The following is a 19,262-nucleotide window of genomic DNA, read 5'->3' on the forward strand; positions in this document are numbered from 1 at the left end:
ATAATAATGTTGTTGCTAATATCAATGTTAGCGTGTTACTAATATGGGTACTTAGATATTATAATATAGTATTGGTATATTAAAAAAAAAAATATATATATATATACATATATAATATAATATATAGTAATATAGTATTTATATACTCATATATTATGCAGTATAGATTTGTAGCTACCATAACACAGTGTAAGATTATTTATTGCAAAATAATATAATATCTAGGTATATTTTTTATACACATAATATAAAAATTATACCTATATTTTTGTTATTTGGCATTTTTTTCATTGATTCATATTGAAATTTTTAAGGACTCAAATGCTTTAGTTTCAAGGTTAGTAAAATATAACCTGTGCATGCCTGTATAATATAATTATGATATATTAATGTATATTCAATACTCAAAACAAATTTCACTCGCACATCTTATATTTGTTGTAGATCTGAAGCTTCCATAACGTATTCTATCGCATCAAACATTAGTGACAATTTACCTAAAAACAGCTGAGTACAATATTGATGAACACAATCAAACCAAACAATAAAATATGTACCTATATAATATATTACATGTACTTATTACTATTTATTGGAAGATAATAGAAGGCATTGCCCGAGACTGGCCGAGACAAATTAAATGCTCGGGGATTTACATTTACTTAAACCCTGTTAAATGTAAACTGCATAGATTCTTAACACAGATACCATTTGTAATGTTTAGATCGAATCTAAAATACGGATCTATAATTATATAAAATTATAAAAACGTTTTAAATTCTGTAACCTGCAAAGACAAAAATATACAAATAAAAAATTATGAATTTTCGTGAATCAACAGTACTCAGAGGCGGACTGGCCAGGTGGGATAAGTGGGAATAGTCCTATTGGGCCGCCGGCTTTCAAAGGCCGTTCGGGCCGAACTATGTAAATTTTAAACTTTAACTAAAATTAAATAATAATGATTTTCAAAATAAATCTATTTGTACCAATATTATAATTTATAATTTGGATTTTAGATAATATAAAATGGTTATAAATGAAAGTTTTCAACAACAAAGAAATTAAAAATTTAATTCAGCCTAGTTCAGTGGTACTTACTTCTATTTAAAACTTTTGATAACAAGGTAATAAGGATAATAATTTAATTTCAACTCGAGACACGTGTTTGTTATTGTACAATTTTGTTGCTGTGTGAATTCATATTAGTGAAATTAGTATGAGTAAGCTATATCATCCAAAAATAACAATTAATAGTTTAGTGCGTACACTGTACAGAATTATCGACTGTTGTCTTGCTGACTGGCGACTGTGACTAAGTACCTACAAATACTTCATCGACAATCAACAAACTTATCCGTTTTTAGACATAAATTATAGAGCATCATTCCTTGTATTTACGTTTATTGTTTTTATTACCGCTAGCAAATTAACATTTTTATGTAATATGAGTTATAAAAAAACAAAAGGGGGAGCCACCAAAGAACACGAGAAAAAAATCGAATTACAATTTACAGCTCAATCGTGTCAAAACATTTTAAATGCAAAGAAAACAAATTCTAGTGGCGATATACAGAATTATGTGCTTCATATGAATTTTTTCTTACCTTATCAGTCACTGAAATTAATTGTGATAGAACTTTTAGCAAACTAAAGTTTGTTGAAACGATACTTAAGACTAATATGAATATCAAGATAATTAAGAAGCATGTGAAAACTTGATGATGTTCAAATTTTAATTTTTTTTTTATTTAAAGAAAGAAACAGTCCGCGGCAGCTGTGACAATTGAATGCAATAATACATTTTTGTTATTATATGTACCTACATAATTACATTAATAGTTGACTAATCATAAACAAACAAACAAAAAAAGAAAAACAAAGACAATGTTGAGAATTCTGAATAAATTGCATATACTATTGTCTATTGATGACTTAAAAGCTAGTTCTAATGTTATGTCTAAAATATTTTCATTGTAAAAAAAAAAAATTATTTGATTTTTATTAAATATTATAATTAAAAATAATGTTTTTTCTCAACTTAATAGTTATTATAATGCAAAATATAAGTGAAGTTATTTTTAAATACCTACCAGCTTTATAGCTTTATTTGTTACCAAAACGTTAATCGCAATAAATTTTTTACCTGTACATGACACTCTGCAGAAGGTCAACATTTTAAAATACACATGTGTATTGTGCATTATGTATAATAATAATATAATAAGTTAATAGTATTTTTGTAGATTAGACTTTAAAAAATAATAGTGTTATTCACAGTCATTAAAAAAAAAAAAAATGGAACAAGTTAATATGCAACAGTTTTTTGTAAATAATAAGGATTTAAAAACTTGTAGATAGCCTACAACGTTAAATATGATGTATGTTTGACGACAAAATATAAGTCCCGTAATTCTATTTTACCTATTTAGTACTTAATATTTATATCATAACAATATTAACAACAAAATAATATATATGTAATATGTATTAATATATAGGCTACACCTTTCACCACTATTTGGGCCGGGAACTCCGTATTCCTACTGGGCCGGACACCCCCCCCCCAGTACGCCTCTGACAGTACTTAATCATTTATGTGTTGAAGTATATAGTAAGTAGGTAAGTAATGAAAAAGAGCCTATGGATTTTGCATTCTTGCTGATTCTATGGAAGAATATTCTTTGAAAATCAGTCAAAAACTTTAAATTTGGAGATTTTCACTAGAATTATCCGTTTAAGATCTTTGCTTTTATATAGAATATATTATTAAAATATAATAGCTGATCCTCCTCGGTGTTGCCTGAGACAAATTATAAAACACAATGCTATAGAATTCCCCTTATTTTAAGCTCAGTTAAATAAAAACTAAAATAATATGTTTAATTCAGTCATTTCAGTTTGATCAAATATATTATATACAGCCATAAGGCATAAGGGTCAACAATTTGACTAACCTAGGAATTTAAACCACTAGTTAATAAATACACCTGCCGTTTTATTCGTGTGTGAACGGGCCTCATTTTTTCTTACAAGGGCTCAATTTATACTCTGTACACGAATATTACTCCATTGAATATAACAGGAGTGGTCAACCTGCGGCTGATGTTTTCCGTAAAACGTACAAAATTAAACAAATAGTAATAATATAATACATATTTAACCTACAAGAGCGATCATATAATACACAATCTGCGAAAGATTGAAGTAGATATACCATCCATGATTCCAAAGGTCATTGTTATAACCAAAAAATGATAACTTTATATTATAATCAGGTACTCAGAAACGTATATACCTATCTATGCAAGGAAATCATGACGTAATAGGTCTTATGAACCTATGTTATCTGTATAACTGTTCGATATTGGAATTTGGTTTTAGTTTTCTTTAGATTATTATATCAGAATAATATTATCATAATTATTTCATTAAATAAAATTATATTTAATATTATGATAATTGATCATCAATCATTATATTACGTTTTGACTGTTATTACAATTACGATAATATTCATGTATATTATATTAGTACGATAGTATTCTCTGCATATTGCATATAAATTATAACATAGGCTTTAAAAAATAATCCTTAATTTACTAATATTTCATCTGTACATTGTATTAACTGTTTACTTCATAACAATAATGTATTTGTAATTAATAGAATATTAATATATAATTACCATATTAAGAGGCCGTTATACCCGTATGTATTTTTTTCGTTAATAAGTGCGCACACAACATAGCAAATTTGGCTGTACCTATACGAATTGCGTCCCAGGTGTTTTGGGATCATACTAGTTGCGCCCGTTTTTTTTTTTTATTTACATTAATTTTATTGAGATAAAATAATAATACTTTGAATGTTATACTACTGTAAAAATATTAAATACTATCATTACCTGAATATCTGTTTACTCATAATAATGATTAAAAACAAAATATTTAAATTTCTAAAATGTGTACAGTATAATATTCTTAATGTTATGAAATATTCTTCAAAATGCAATGATTAGGTATTGTTAATTTTTATACGCCTTAATTAAAAAAGTAAGCTCTAATAAAAAACAATTAATTGTTTTTTTTAAATTTTAGAAATCACCAGAAATATCTGCTTTAATTTTTGAATTTTTTCATCACTATTAAAAATATGAGAAGATGACTAAACACAAAGAATTAAAACAACTATATATGTAACTAAACAAATAAAAATATGTATAGAATATAGATCCGCTTATACGAGGCGTGTCCAGAAAGTAAGTTCCGTTGGGCAATAAAAACATGTAAATGTGTAAATTTTATTATAAATTTTATTTGAATATAAAATACATGTATTACTCTATTTTTCAACATAGTTACCACCATTATTTAAGCACTTATCATATCGAGGTACTAGTTTTTGTATCCCTTCATCATAGAAAGATGACGCCTGTGATTGTAACCATGCGCTAATAGCCTTTTTCACCTCATCATCTTCGTTGAAGTTCTGGCCACCCATAAATGATTTCATGTGTAAAAAAAGATGAAAATCACTGGGTGCCAAATCTGGACTGTAGGGCGGATGATTAAATTGTTCCCATGCAAAAATAAAAATAGAAAACGGAACTTACTTTCTGGATATACCTCGTATTAAATTGTTAATCAGTTCTTTGACTTTAGGGTTTGAAGCCAGAAATTTGTACGGACATTTATTTTATAATTATAAAGTAGATGCGCATATTTGATATTTTACAAATTTTCGTGTATATTTTGCTCACCGGTTAGGATAATTATTTGTTTTGTTAAATCCGAACAATGACTGTTTATTGCAGCGCTATCTAACTAGAAAAATAGCATCTCCCTACAGATATTTTTAGGTAGCTAATAGTTCTTCATAAATACGTCAGTAATTTATTTATCGATAGTAGATGGCGCTACTGTTATCGAAATAATTTGAATCTAAATAATTATAATTGTTTGGTTTTGCGGCAAATGTCGTTGGATTGTAATCAAACCTAATCAAACTTCACTAAACCTCATCACACCTAACCAAACACAACGAAATCGTGTAATAGTTAATATGCTGAAATTTCGATGTTTTGAGCATAAATTTGAAATTATGACAGTAATATCTAATATCTACGTTATAATATTATATTTATAATTAATTTACAGCATAATATTATGGGTACCTATTTAATACACTTCAATCTTCAGTTATTTTAAGTACCACTGTCCACTTTAAATAAACATAATGCATACGTAAAAATAATCATTCTAATAATTTAAATGTTCTGATTAAATTGTTGATTTATTATACTTTTTCCTTTTGTTTGTCGTTTGTATTTACTGATAATATGAAACACTTAATTAAAATATATACAGTTGTATACAGTATACTTAGCAATATAATTATGTGTAATTCTCAACATAAAATTCTACACGAGTCAGAAGTTTCAAATTAGGTCCCATAGTACCATTTATATAGTATAAGATGTTTTACGTAAGGTAAATCAAATTTGTGCTCAACCATCATAGTTTTGTGGAATAACTTTTCATAATATACATAATTGATACATTATAAGATTTAAAGGCAAGAATTATTCAAAGACTTTAAATATGAACTTCAAATGTTTTAACCTTAACTTACATGGGTATTTTTTGTTTGCGTCTTACAAGTGCGTTATTTGACTAATTATATATACATAATGCTCAGCAGATCCCGTTCAGCTTTATTACCTTATAAAATAGAGTAAAAAGAACTATTATAAAACATGATGATAAGAACATTAGCTGTGTTTATATGTGGTTATTTTAAGATGATTCAAGTTTTTAATACGTTTTGAGCATATTATAATGTACCTACCTAGTGTAAATTTAAACTGCTCATAACTCACTTAAAAACTAAATTATCGTAAAAACATAAATCCAAACATAGATAATACTCTTGAAAAAATATGCTCATCAAGTTTCATTATAGGTTGATTATTAAGGGGATTGCATCACACATATTTTTCGCTCATTTTAGACCAATTTATAAATTACACATACTTCCGATCGAATGTCTAATTTTAATTTTTAATAAATGTATGAATTCTTTGACAAAATAACTAAGCTTTTTAGGAAGTCGATTTTCAATTTTCAATTTTAAAATACCATACAATTTAGATATTTTTTAAAAATTCACATGAAATAATTGCATTACATTTGAATTTATTTCTGGCTTTTTAGGTTTTATATCAAAAAAGTGGTTCGTACAAAGTATAGTTCAGGAGCTTATGATTTTAACCCTTTTCTCCAAACTAAAATCAAACTTCAGGAAGTATGATTAATTTACTACCGCTTTTGGTAGATTTTATTAGTGATGCATAGAAGAATACATTTCGTTTTTCTCGATTTATTAACATGAGTGTGCGTGTGCGAAAGTGGCATTCACGGGTGGCTGGCTGCTGCCTGTCTATTATTATACTTATGATAATTTACTTCGCACACACCACACTCCGTAAACTTTACGGCGTAAAGAGTATATAACATCAAATTGCCTATACACAACGCCTTATTAAATCACCACAACCAACCCCTTAATTTTAAGTTTTAAACTGACAGAGCTAAGTGCATGATCTGCCGAGCGTAAATTTGTTATTCATTTGCACAAGACAGGGGAGAAAAAAATGACCGTGTTTCGTCATTTTAAGTTTATGTAGGACAATAAATTAACTCAATAATTAAAGATTTCTACACAAAATTGGAACTGCTAAATATAAGTTTGGTATTTAGTTTACTAGAATTTTCGTAAGACGTTGACAATCCATGTAGATACGACATTTAAAACGACGCGTTGAAATAACGCACTACTTTAAAACCTTCGACGAAACCAATGGTATATCGGAGTGTTCCGTTTACGGATAAGTTAGTCCGAACTCTGTGAACACGTTTTTCGATGACGGAGGCTAAGTATAGCGTTTATGAATACCAGGATTTCATGATCAGTAGTCACGAAGTTGAAGCAGTGGGGCTGAAGTCTATGTCAAGGGGATGTCAGCGTACTGTTTGATTACTCTTGTCTGGCCCACGAACAACATAAACAAAACGCATTTACGCAAAATCGTTTTTTTTTTTTTTTAAATAATCTTAGAGTAAAATTATCCATTATAATCAATAGAGAATAACATTTATGAAGAAATGACATTTAGAACTGTCTAAACATTTTCTAAAAATATCTTAAACAATCTTTTTCCTTATTTTGAAATTCAAATACGAAGTCAAATACTAATAAAATATAAATCCGATATATGTCATAACCCCAATATAACTCAATTTTAGGAGAAAGCATTTTATCTATTTTTCGTCAAAGTCTAAGATAGAAAACAAATATTATGCTAACATCCTCTTTAATTTGAATGAGATCTTGACATTTAAGTTTAAAATTAATATCTTAAAATTTATCAAAATATGTATAAGTTATTTATTAGTTAAATACATTTAATATTTTTTGAATTAAAACAAAATAACTAAATTCGTCAAAGGGTAAATTTTATTAATTTTCATTGAAATAGTTATCAAATTTCATCAACATTTGAAATAAATAATAAGTTCAATTTATGTCATGTACTCGTATATAAAATAAAATATGCGTAAAATGTATTATTATTTGTATGCTTTTAAATTTCTGTTTAATCGTGTACGATCCTTGCATTAAATTTTTAGACCCATAATATTAAGATTGAAAATTCTATAAATTTAACAATAAAATAATTTACATAAACATTCTTTTGATTTTGATAAATTTTCCAAACAGTTGAACTTCAAACAATCAAATACTTTAAAAAAAATATCATGTCTGTGTGTTTCTGATATTTTTATTTGTTCTAACACCAAAAACTGATGAAAAAATTAAATCAACATTATTGCTCATACGATTAATACCTAAAAAAAATTAAAATGTCCGGCGTTAGATACAAAATTGTTTTTTGGTTTCACTTTTTATTTTTTATGTTATTTTATCGGTGTATCGGAGCATTCCGTTTGCAGAGCTAGTCCGAACCTCGCGATACGGTTATCGACGTTGGAGTTTAAGATTTGGTGTTTACAAATACCTGGGATTAATGATCAAAATATTATGATCACGGAAAGCATTGGCATGGCATTGGCCGAACTTTTTTTTTTATACTTCTTTAATTTAAGCCACTTTTATAGCACACTATATTAAAATACATTTTGCGAAAAAACATTGGATATCAATATATTATAATGATTAATGTATTTTATAATTTTTATTATAATATTATAGTATTATATTATTGTTTTTAAGTCAATACCGATGTAAGGTATGAATAAAATCTAGCTATCATGTTATGAATACCTTAAAATCTATGGTAGTTATGGTACGTATACTATGTTGAATATAACAACTTATAGCATCATAATACAAATATTTATGATACTTTTTAAGCAAATGATAAATATAATAACTTATTATATCGTAAAAAAAAATACTTTTTCACAAGGAACTTTGTTGTTTTACTTTTTTGTTTGTTAATTATGAATAAAATAGCTTTTAATAAAATTTTAAATGGGTGCAACAACTGATAACATCACAAAAATTTAATATTATATATAAATACTTATAAACTAAGAAATCTGCTTCTATAAAACAATTCACACAAAATTTTCATCATTGACTTATTAAAAAAAATTAATAAAATATTATTTATATTATTAACTTAAAGTGATAGTTTGTATATCGATTAATTTTCTTTGCATACCTAATATTCTTTTATTAGTTCTATTTTTGAAGTGTAATATTGGCAATATTATGATCATGTATAACTGTTTTGATTTTTATATTTTTTTCATGAAATCTACGATTATAAATATTATTAATCAATCTTATATTACATTTTAAATAACAACACAAAATAGGTATACACTCTTAAATGGTTTTTGACTAATGTTGTGGTCTGGATTAATGAAAAATGTTGGTTCAGGAATTATGTCTGTACCCACTTGCCAATGAGATGCATCTAAAACTTCATAAATCACTGTAAAATATAATTACTGATTTGAATTTCAATTAATGATTCTGTAAAATATTTGATTTGAAGTATTTATAGGTTACCTAATAAGTAATAACAATATAGTTTCATTTTTAACTGCAAAAAAAAGTGTGAAGTAAATTGTACCCAGCTAGGGTACAATTTAAATAATATTATTGTATCATTATTATGAACACACTTACTTTCATCTTCCGGAACAATATTTCATTAAGCTCGCTATCTGTTCGATAATGTACTACGTGGCCGGAGTTGATACCGAACGGGACCAACTGCCACAAACGGAGGTGGCTAACGCCTGGGGTTCAACTGGGTAGGCACTCCTCTCACGCCCTACCGATGCCCCTAATAACGATGTGAATAGGTAACCCAAATCACTACTCGACAATTTATAATTAATAGACGACTATGAGGGCGGTAGCATGAACCAACGGTTTCGCGACAATGGGACAGGAACCAAGTTACATGGGAGACAGGATGGTACAGGTTATCTATGGTAGCGGGGGGCCTTGTGGTCTGGTCCGGTCTGGTGCAATGACGTAGCAGGGCTTACATCTAGAAGGGGCACTTAATATTAATTAAAAACAAAGATAGGTACGATGCGTGTTGAAGGTGGTGAAGATGAACTGGGTGGCCTTGGCGGCCTCTCACACACCATGCCGGATGCTGGCGGACTTACGCGTGCTGACTACCACATCAACAGCTGACGCAGGATCGCTCGATCATAATGCCGTGTTGCAATTCACGCAGACACGGGCGAGGAACGTGTATAATATAAAAAAAAAAACAATGACTCACTTATGGGTGTTGTGGTGAAGTTTATTGTGTAACAAGGGTGGCTTTACTAGCGCACCTCAAAAGTACATTAACAATATATAAAAACAATGCCGCAGTGGCGATTGACAATATAATCAAAACAGAAAAGATGGTGAGAAAAAAAACATGAGAGAGAGAGAGTGAGTGTGTTGCTTTAATAGCGAACACACACCAACAACAAAACAAACAGATATGATAACCGAATGAATATATACAAAGACATTTTACATAGAATACAACAAACGAGAAAAAAACAAAGGCAATATACATTCTTACATAGGCGTGTCTAGACCTTTGACGCAGAGGGTGCAACCTGGTGCGTACCCAAGGGGCTAATGGGCCCTAGCCCCCTTTTTTGAACAATTTTTCTTAATTCATGGTGCCACTTGAAATTGCAGAGGGTTCAGGTGCATACCCTGCATCCCCCGTGGACACGCCTATGCATTCTTAACCTTTAATGACGCGCGCGGGGTAATTATTTACCCCAGTCTATTTTTAAAATGCTATCAAATATTCTTTGGGTTTTCCACACTCATGCGGGTCATGCTATCTTATAGTCACTATCATACAATCATAAAAACGTAACAATCTGGATTTAATTACAATCAGTACGTGAGTAATCGTTGACTAAATTGGTTGTGTTTGTAGTTCGGTAAAAATTTACCCCGCGCGCGCTTATTTTTATTAAATTATAGTCGTTTTTTGTAAGTATGGACGAATTAGAACGCCGGCGTATTGCATGCCTATTGGATGACATAAGTGACGAGGAATTGTGGGGTGGTACATCTTATAATATATTTCTTTACATTATCTAATAATGTAAAGAAAAAAGTGTTTTTATATTAACGGAAAATAATTACCCCACGCGCGCAACTATATGGTCTGATACCGCGCGCGTCACTAAAGGTTAATTACACAACAGTATTTACATAGAAAATTATCCGATGGGAGGAGGAGGATGGGAGCTCGACCGTGCAGACTACCTAGACGACCTTATCCCATCAATGCGGCGAACCGTGCGATATTCACAGTCGGCGCGAACACTGGCTGTAACACGATTGCGCCCGTCTTACCTTTTTACATTCAAAAAACGTAACACGATTGTGCCCAGCAAATTAGCACGATTATGTCCGTTTTACCTTTTTACCTTTTTACGCTACATGATTACGCTCCATGCAATATATGTTTTGCCCTTATAAATATCGGTCTTTGCCCAATACACTTTTTAAAAATACAGTCGAAGTAGTAACTCAAAGTTGATGTTAGAAGTTCGAGTTATCCAAGTTCGACAAGTTTAACAATTTTTCTTCTAATTTTATAGGCTTAGGACTGACAACAAAATTAGATTGTTGGTTTGGTTAAAAATTGTTTCTTATACATTTTTTTACAATATGTCTAAAATAACTCAATACAATTACGAAAAATACTGTTTATAATTGCTTTGCTATAATTATTTTTTAATAAAAGGCAAATTAAAAAAAAAAAAAAAAATTACGAAAAATACGAATTACATTTTTTTTTTCATTGGTTATAATATTATATCATATATCATATACCTATTGATATTATGTGTCCACATTAGTATACACTAATAATATATTTTTTTTTTAAATTTTAATATGTCCAAATATGTATAAAAAAACCCAATAGAATTACAAATTACATTTTATGGCACAAAATTGTGGTCCCATTGCTTTCAAATATTCCATGTAGCTAAATTTTCCTGTGTATTAGTTTTATACTTGCATAGACATTGGAAAAATACGTTTATGAAAAAATAATAATGTCATAACAATGTTTGACATGTATTAATTCAGTCGAACTTGGTTAACTCGAACTTTTAACTTCAACTTTGAGTTTACTACTTCTACTGTATTTTTAAAAATTGTATTGGGCAAAGACCAATATTTATTGAGGGCGAGACATATACTCGTATTTCACAGAGCGCAATCGTGTTGCGTTTTTTGTAGGTAAAAAGGTAAAACGGGCGCAGTCGTGCTAATTTGCTGGGCGCAATCGTGTTACGTTTTTGGCATGTAAAAAGGTAAGACGGGCGCAATCGTGTTTCACCGCGAACACTATCCATTTGAGAAATATCTATTTGAATAAATTATATAATTATTGATAGTAAATTGTAAGTTATATAATATATTTATTATTTTATTGTTAATAAAAATTGATTTACCTACTATATCTGTATAGAGTATGACATCTAGCCAATATTATACATATATAATTTACATGATTTTGATTTTTTTATGATTTTTCAAAAGTCTGAATCATCAAATTCATAATATACTGTGTCTCTGTGTTTCTGATATTTTTCAATTGTTTTAACATATAACCTAATGGACTGCACGTAGAGATAGAAAAGGTTAGCCTGATAAGAATCAATCCAACATAAAACAAGAATTAGGCCACACTTAACAATAGTTATTACTTTTCAAAATCAGTAATTAATTAATTTTAATTCTAAACGTATGTAACGTGTAGTGTATTTAATTGGACTAACGGATTTAGTAATTAAGTAGTTCCATTCGTTTTTATGATAGTATAGAGTCTATACTATAGTAAAAACTATACTTAAAAGTCTATACTATAGACTCTTAATTTCATAGACGTAGCCAGGGGGGCCGCAGGGTATGCCACTGCATACCCTAAATACTCAAGAAAAAAATAAGTTATTGCCAAAACCTTGTTTTAATAGTATAATATATAATATTTTAATATATAATATTCTTATATAATATATAAATAATAAGTGTCAAATACCTACAAGTGACAACTCTATGTGGGACGCGCATTTTTAAATTTATTGATTTAATATTTTCTGTAATACCTATAAACGAATAATCGAATAATCGTCAATGTACACGAATAGCGGAATAGCCAAGTGTACCATTCCCACTAATCGTTTTCAATTCGTCTGTCTAACCAATACTGCAATACCCGCATTGTTTCACGTCATACCACTATAAATTCGGGAGAATGTAAACTGAGTCCCAAATAATTGGGTGGGTATTAGGGCTAGGTAAATTGAGCCCGGAATACTTTAACATGCTAGGTAAATTGAGTCCCGAGTGATAATATTTTAAAATAAAAAGTTTCTACATTCAATGAGTACTGTATAGTGACTAGACTATATAGTCACCAATTAGTGATTATCGATTACCGATTTCCCGATAGTGTTTGGAAAGACCTTTTACGAGCACTAAAATTATCACACTATATTATCCGTTTATCGAAGATCAAAAAATCTTATCGTCTAATAATACGTCAATTATACCGAAGACTATGTCAACTAGTCATTGGTCGTAGTTCAAGTGTTCAACTTCAAAATTACAGTTCTTAAAATTATTTATTAAGTACAAAAAACAGTGTGGTTTAAAACAATGGATTTAATGACAAGTGAACGAAACAAGACAATTTTTATAGTTGACGGACATAAATTTCGATTTTATAAGACACTTAAAAACGATATTCAACGATGGGCATACTACTTAAATTATTGTAAGTGTTATTTAAAATTGAACGATAATAATTTAAATTTTTACCAAGTACATGATAACCATAAATAGTTTCGAATAATAATAATAATAATAATAGTAATAATAAAAAATTGACTTATATTTGTATATTATAATTATATATAATTAATTGTGATTTGTATGTACCTACAACGATGTGAATTATATTAGATATTAAAAACAAAAAAGCGCATTTTTAACTACGCCAGTTATGTTAACATAACAGACAATCCTAAGCCTGTAACTGTGCTTTTTGAAAACTAATTCGGGACTCAGTTTACCTATACCTTTTTTAGACCCGGGACTCAGTTTACCTATATCCTTTTCAGACCCGGGACTCAGTTTACCACAAAAATGGTATTTCGGACTCAATTCACATAGCCCCGGCTGTGTATAAATTCTACACTACTAAATTTACGAAAAACCATCAAATATCTATTTTGGTCTTTAAATTTCCTTTGACTCGTGTGCGTGTCACGCTTATCGACAATCAGCGGGAAAGTAAAGAACTAAAGAATAGAAAATAACGAATAACAAATATCGATTATTTATACAAGACGTACTCCTTTCCCACTGCATACTGAAATATCGAAATCATTGTTAATTCAGTGTTCAGTGTAGGTATACTGTATACTGTATATAGATAATTCCCATCACCTGTCCACTAGTTTGCCATATTCTTAAATATTACATTTTATTTAGTCATTTAATTGTTTAGTAGTAGTTCAAATATCATATTATATTCTGTAGTATAAAATCTATACTCTACAAAATATGGACAAAAAGAAACAAACCAAAATGCAATTATTTTTTTAAAAATGTAACTACTTATAAATTATATTTTTGTGATATATACTAAAGTTTGTAGTTTTAAATAATAAATATTATATATAAATTGCATTTATTATTATATGTCAACTGTCAAGTCAAATTCAACAGAGGCATCAAACTCCAGCAGCTTAGAAAAAATCAAAGAGGTGTATTTAAAATCATAAAAAATAATTTACCATAGTAAATTAATATTAAATTATTTTATTGTACCTACCTATGTACATATTATATATTTATTATATTGTAAGTTATTAATATTCAATTATTTTTTATTTAGTTATTGCTAAACACACTAGCATGATTGATAATAGCAATATAATATAATTATACGTTTATTACTATAATATAATAATATACTATAACTGATCCTTTAGATCCAATTAACAGAATGCCAGCAAATAGATATGAAAGATATGACAGAATAAAAAAATGTCCTTTTCAACCAGTTATTACATTTCCTAGGAGACATATTGGGGTTTTAAATAGAAGTTTTCATGTTCTTTGGTATAAAGATTTTAATTGGCTAGAGTATAGTTCAGCTTCGGATGCTGCTTTTTGTTTTGCTTGTCGCTGTTTTAGCAAGGACATAACATTACATAGAGGTCATTCCGATCCTGCCTTTATTAGTGCTGGATTCAGAGGATGAAACATAGCTACAAAAAAATTCAAATGTCATCTATTCATATAAGTACTAAGTAGTGTTCAAACATTATCAGCATATTTAAAAGAAATTCCTATTGATGTACTACAAGAAAAGAATAGAATGTTTAAATAAACAAGAAGAGAAAAGAATTAATAACCGTATAATTATGAAAAAAACTAATTGATATAATAATAACTATAGCGAAAGGTGGTCGTGCATTCGTGGTCATAATGAAAATTCAAAAAGTTTAGAAAAATGTTTATTTCTAGAAATTGTTGAACTTATTTCCAGGCATGATTCAGTAATGAAGGATCATTAAGAAAACGCTTCAAAAAATTCAACCTATTTAAGTGCAGATTTCAAAATGATACTATCAAAAGTATTCAAAATTATATGCTTCGTTCTATTATTTATTTTCATCGATAAAGTGCAACCTGTGTCTATTATAGCTGACGAGACAACTGAATTAGGACACAATGAGAAACTTTCTCTTGTTATCAGATATTTTGATGAAGATACTATTACATGCCTGTTAAATGCTTTATTGGTCTTCATAGAGTTGAAAAAGTTGATTCTCAATCAATATTTGATGAACTATCCAAAATGTTATCAAGTTTAATTATTGAGTGGAATGATATTACATCAGTTTCTTTTGATGGAGTGGCAGCCGGCAGGTCATGGTTCAATAGGTGGTGTTCAAAAAAAAATTTAAAGAAATTAATTCTATTTTCTATCTATTTTTTTATAGTATTATGTCTAAACATTGTTACACCCATTGCCTAAACTTAGTACTAGTTGATGCGTACGTCTTATAAAGAAAATCGCATAGGTATTGGATTTTTTGAAGTAGTGCAACTAACATATTATGCTTTTATAGAAGGTAGTGCTGTACGTCACACTATTCTTGAGAACATTTCTAAACAAATAAATGTTACATTGAGAACTATGAAGTCACTGTCAACAACAAGATGGGCATGTAGGGAAGAAGCCGTCAGTGCTATAAAACATAATTATTTAGCACTGATTAAAGCCTTAGAAAATATTACATATATTCAACAAAATAAACAGATGTTAATGTAAAGGACGTGAATTATTATATCAACTTAAAAATTTTAATTTTATACTTGGATTTTATATGATGGATCTTATACTTACAATAATTAATAAAGTAAGTAAATTTTTACAAAGTGAAAATTGTGATTTATTATCTGCTATGAACACATTAAATCTCTTAGATCTGCTATTAATGATATGCGTTTTGAATGTAACTTTAAATGTATTTATGACTTAACTATTTCTATGTGTATAAATTTATATGTGACTATACCAAAACCTAAAAATCGTAAAATTGCACAACGAATTGATAATGGTGGTAGTAATCAGTTCTTTCCAGATACAAATGAACAAGAATTAAGATTCGGGTAATTTTAACCAATGCTCAATAAAATTATGAATGGTTTAGATGAACGATTTAATCAACATACTATAAATAGAATAAGTTAAATAGATAAATTATATAACTTGGATATTACTAACACAGCTTTGAATATTTTATCTGATCATTTTAAGTGTAAAAGTTATCAGCTGTAAATGTGAGAGATCATTTTCCAAATTAACCCAAGTTGAATCAAAATTAAGAACATCAATGGTCCAAGAACGATTGAATAGTCTAATGCTTATAGCAATTGAACAAGAAATTGCAGTACATATTGATGTCGACGTCATTATCGATGACTTCAAAAATAAAGTTGATTATAAAAGAAGATTGACTTAATAATAATTAATATTCAATTGTATAAACATGTCATGTTAATATAATTCCTTAATTAATTTTAATTTTGTATTGGAATCTAATAATCTGATAATCTAAGTTGTAACAATATATTTAAATCAGTTTAATAATTAAATAAATTTAAATTTCTATTCCTTTCTAAAAAAAATAATCTTCAAATTTTGCATACTCGTTTAGAGTACGCTTAGAGACCCCTAAGGGGGTAGCGAAATTTTATTAGGGGTTGTCGCCAGTAATCACCAAATGAAAAAGTTTTATACTATGTATATTGTATATTATTTTAGAGTTTTATACTAAGTAAAATTATTTTGTACCGTTGATGGCTGTGTCAATCGTAATATTATGACATATGCCATATCTTAATGTTGCGATAACAAGTTCTATTGAATCACGCAGTATATGGATTATTTTTAAATTGAATTTAATCAGTAATTTTATTTAATCTTACGGTTATTATGAAATAGTCCGATAAGCATGTACGAGCCGTTTAGTTGATCGTATTAATGCTTAAAATTTTGTATAGCTTGTAATAATTATTTGTGTTTTGTATTATTTTAAACTAACATTTTTAATATTTTTATATTTTATAATATATAAACTAAAACGATATGGATACATTTTTAATTAAACGACCGATGAATAGTGATGATGAAAGTGTTATAGAAACTAAAGTTCGTAAGGTATTGGGAATGTCGTCAGATGTAAAAATCAGTCGAAAAGTTAATAAAAAGGACCGTAAATACCAAGACAGTTACATCAAGTTTGGATTCACTTTCGATGATGAAAAAAGGTGAGCCAAAATGTGTTATTTGTTTAGAAAGATTAGCTTCAGAAAGTATGAAGCCATCAAAGCTAAAATGACATTTAGTTACTAAACATCCTCAATTTCAACATAAAGAGGAATACTTTTTTAAAAGGTATGAAAATTCGATAGAAGTTCAAAAAATACTACCTATGCGTAATTTTTCTTCAGTTCCTATAAAAGCTCTAGCTACATCATTAGAGGCTTCATATTTAATTGCTAAAACCAAAAAACCACACTCTTTTGGTGAATCTCTCGTATTGCCAGCCGCTATAAAAATAGTATCAATTATGCATGGCGAATCATATGCAAATTAATTAAAAATGATTCTCTTATCAAGAGATACTGTGTCACGTCGAATTGAAAATATGCCTGATAATATAAAATCCCAACTCCTAAATAGATTATGAGGAAATTATTATGCAATGCAATTAGATGAATCTACAGATATAACTAATCTTGCTCAACTTCTTGTATATGATGTTAGATATATTTATAAAGATAAAATTGAAGAAGACTTTTTATTTTGTCAACTATTAGAAGGACGTATGACTGGAAATGATATTTTTGTTCTTATAAACAATTTTTTAGAAATTAACGAAATTCCTTGGTCAATGTGTGTGTCAATATGCACTGACGGCGCAGCTGCCCTTACTGGTTCAAAAAAAGGGTTTAAAGCTAAAATTCTAGAAGTGTCTTCAAATATAATGTTTAACCATTTATGATTCATAAAGAAGCTTTAGCTTCCAAAAAACTTCAACCAGATGTTAATAAAGTACTACTTAATGCTATAAGTGTAATAAATTTTATAAAATTAAAGTCCAGACTTTTTACTATACTTTGCAATGAAATGGGTTATGACCATGAAAAATTTCTTCTTCATACTGGAGTAAGGTGGTTGCCTAGTGGTAAAATATTATCACGCCTTTTTGAACTCAGAGATGAAGCACGAATTTTTCTTCTGGAACGTAATAAACTTTCGGAACATTTTTTGGACGAGCAATGGCTTGCAATTCTGGGTTATCTTGCAGATATATTTGAAAAACTAAATTGTTTAAATTTAAGCCTACAAGGGAAAAATACTAATATTTTATTTCTTTCTGATAAAATCAATGCTTTTAAAAAGAAAATTCTTCTGTGGAAAAATTATATCGACGATGACAAATTTGAAACGTTTTCATGTTTATCAAAATTCATCAGTGATAATGATGTGGATATTAATATGATAAAAGAAATTATAACTACTCATCTAATAAGTTTACAAACAAACTTTAATGCACGGTTTGAAGATTTCCCAGAAGAAAGTCTAGGTTAGATAAGAAATCCATTTCATTTTAATATCAATGAAATAAAATTAGAAAATTTAAAAATTTAAAAATAAGCGAAGAACTTATTGACTTGTCATCAGATGAAAATCTACGTATCAGATTTCAAGAAAATGCATGTGATACATTTTGGATTTCCATCAAATCTGAATATCCAGAATTATCAAAACAAGCCATATCAATTTTATTTCGTCCTTTTGCATAAACTTATTTATGCGAAACAGCATTTTCAACACTAAGGATAATTAAAAACAAATATCGCTCCAGATTAAATGTTGAAGCTGATTTAAGAGTGGCAGTGTCAAATATCAAACCAAACATATAACCAATCATGTCTACAATGCAAGCTCAGGTCTCTCATAAATATAATTAAATAGTAATTTTATAATTTTAAAAATATTAAAATTTTTGATTATCGTTATAATGATACATTTTTTCATTTTAGATTTTATAAAACTCTAATTTTGTATTTTTGTTTTCATGTTTTTG

At 28.5% G+C, this 19,262-nt stretch overlaps 1 pseudogene; it reads left to right on the top strand.

The window, feature by feature from the left end:
- The first annotated feature begins 17,281 nt into the window (after positions 1–17,281).
- Positions 17,282–18,978, top strand: LOC107161862 (protein ZBED8L-like; annotated as a pseudogene).
- Positions 18,979–19,262: the final 284 nt, after the last annotated feature.

This window comes from Diuraphis noxia, unplaced genomic scaffold (genome assembly GCF_037042655.1).
Source record: "Diuraphis noxia isolate RWA-SAM2 unplaced genomic scaffold, SU_Dnox_SAM2 contig0001, whole genome shotgun sequence".
Classification (NCBI taxonomy): domain Eukaryota; kingdom Metazoa; phylum Arthropoda; class Insecta; order Hemiptera; family Aphididae; genus Diuraphis; species Diuraphis noxia.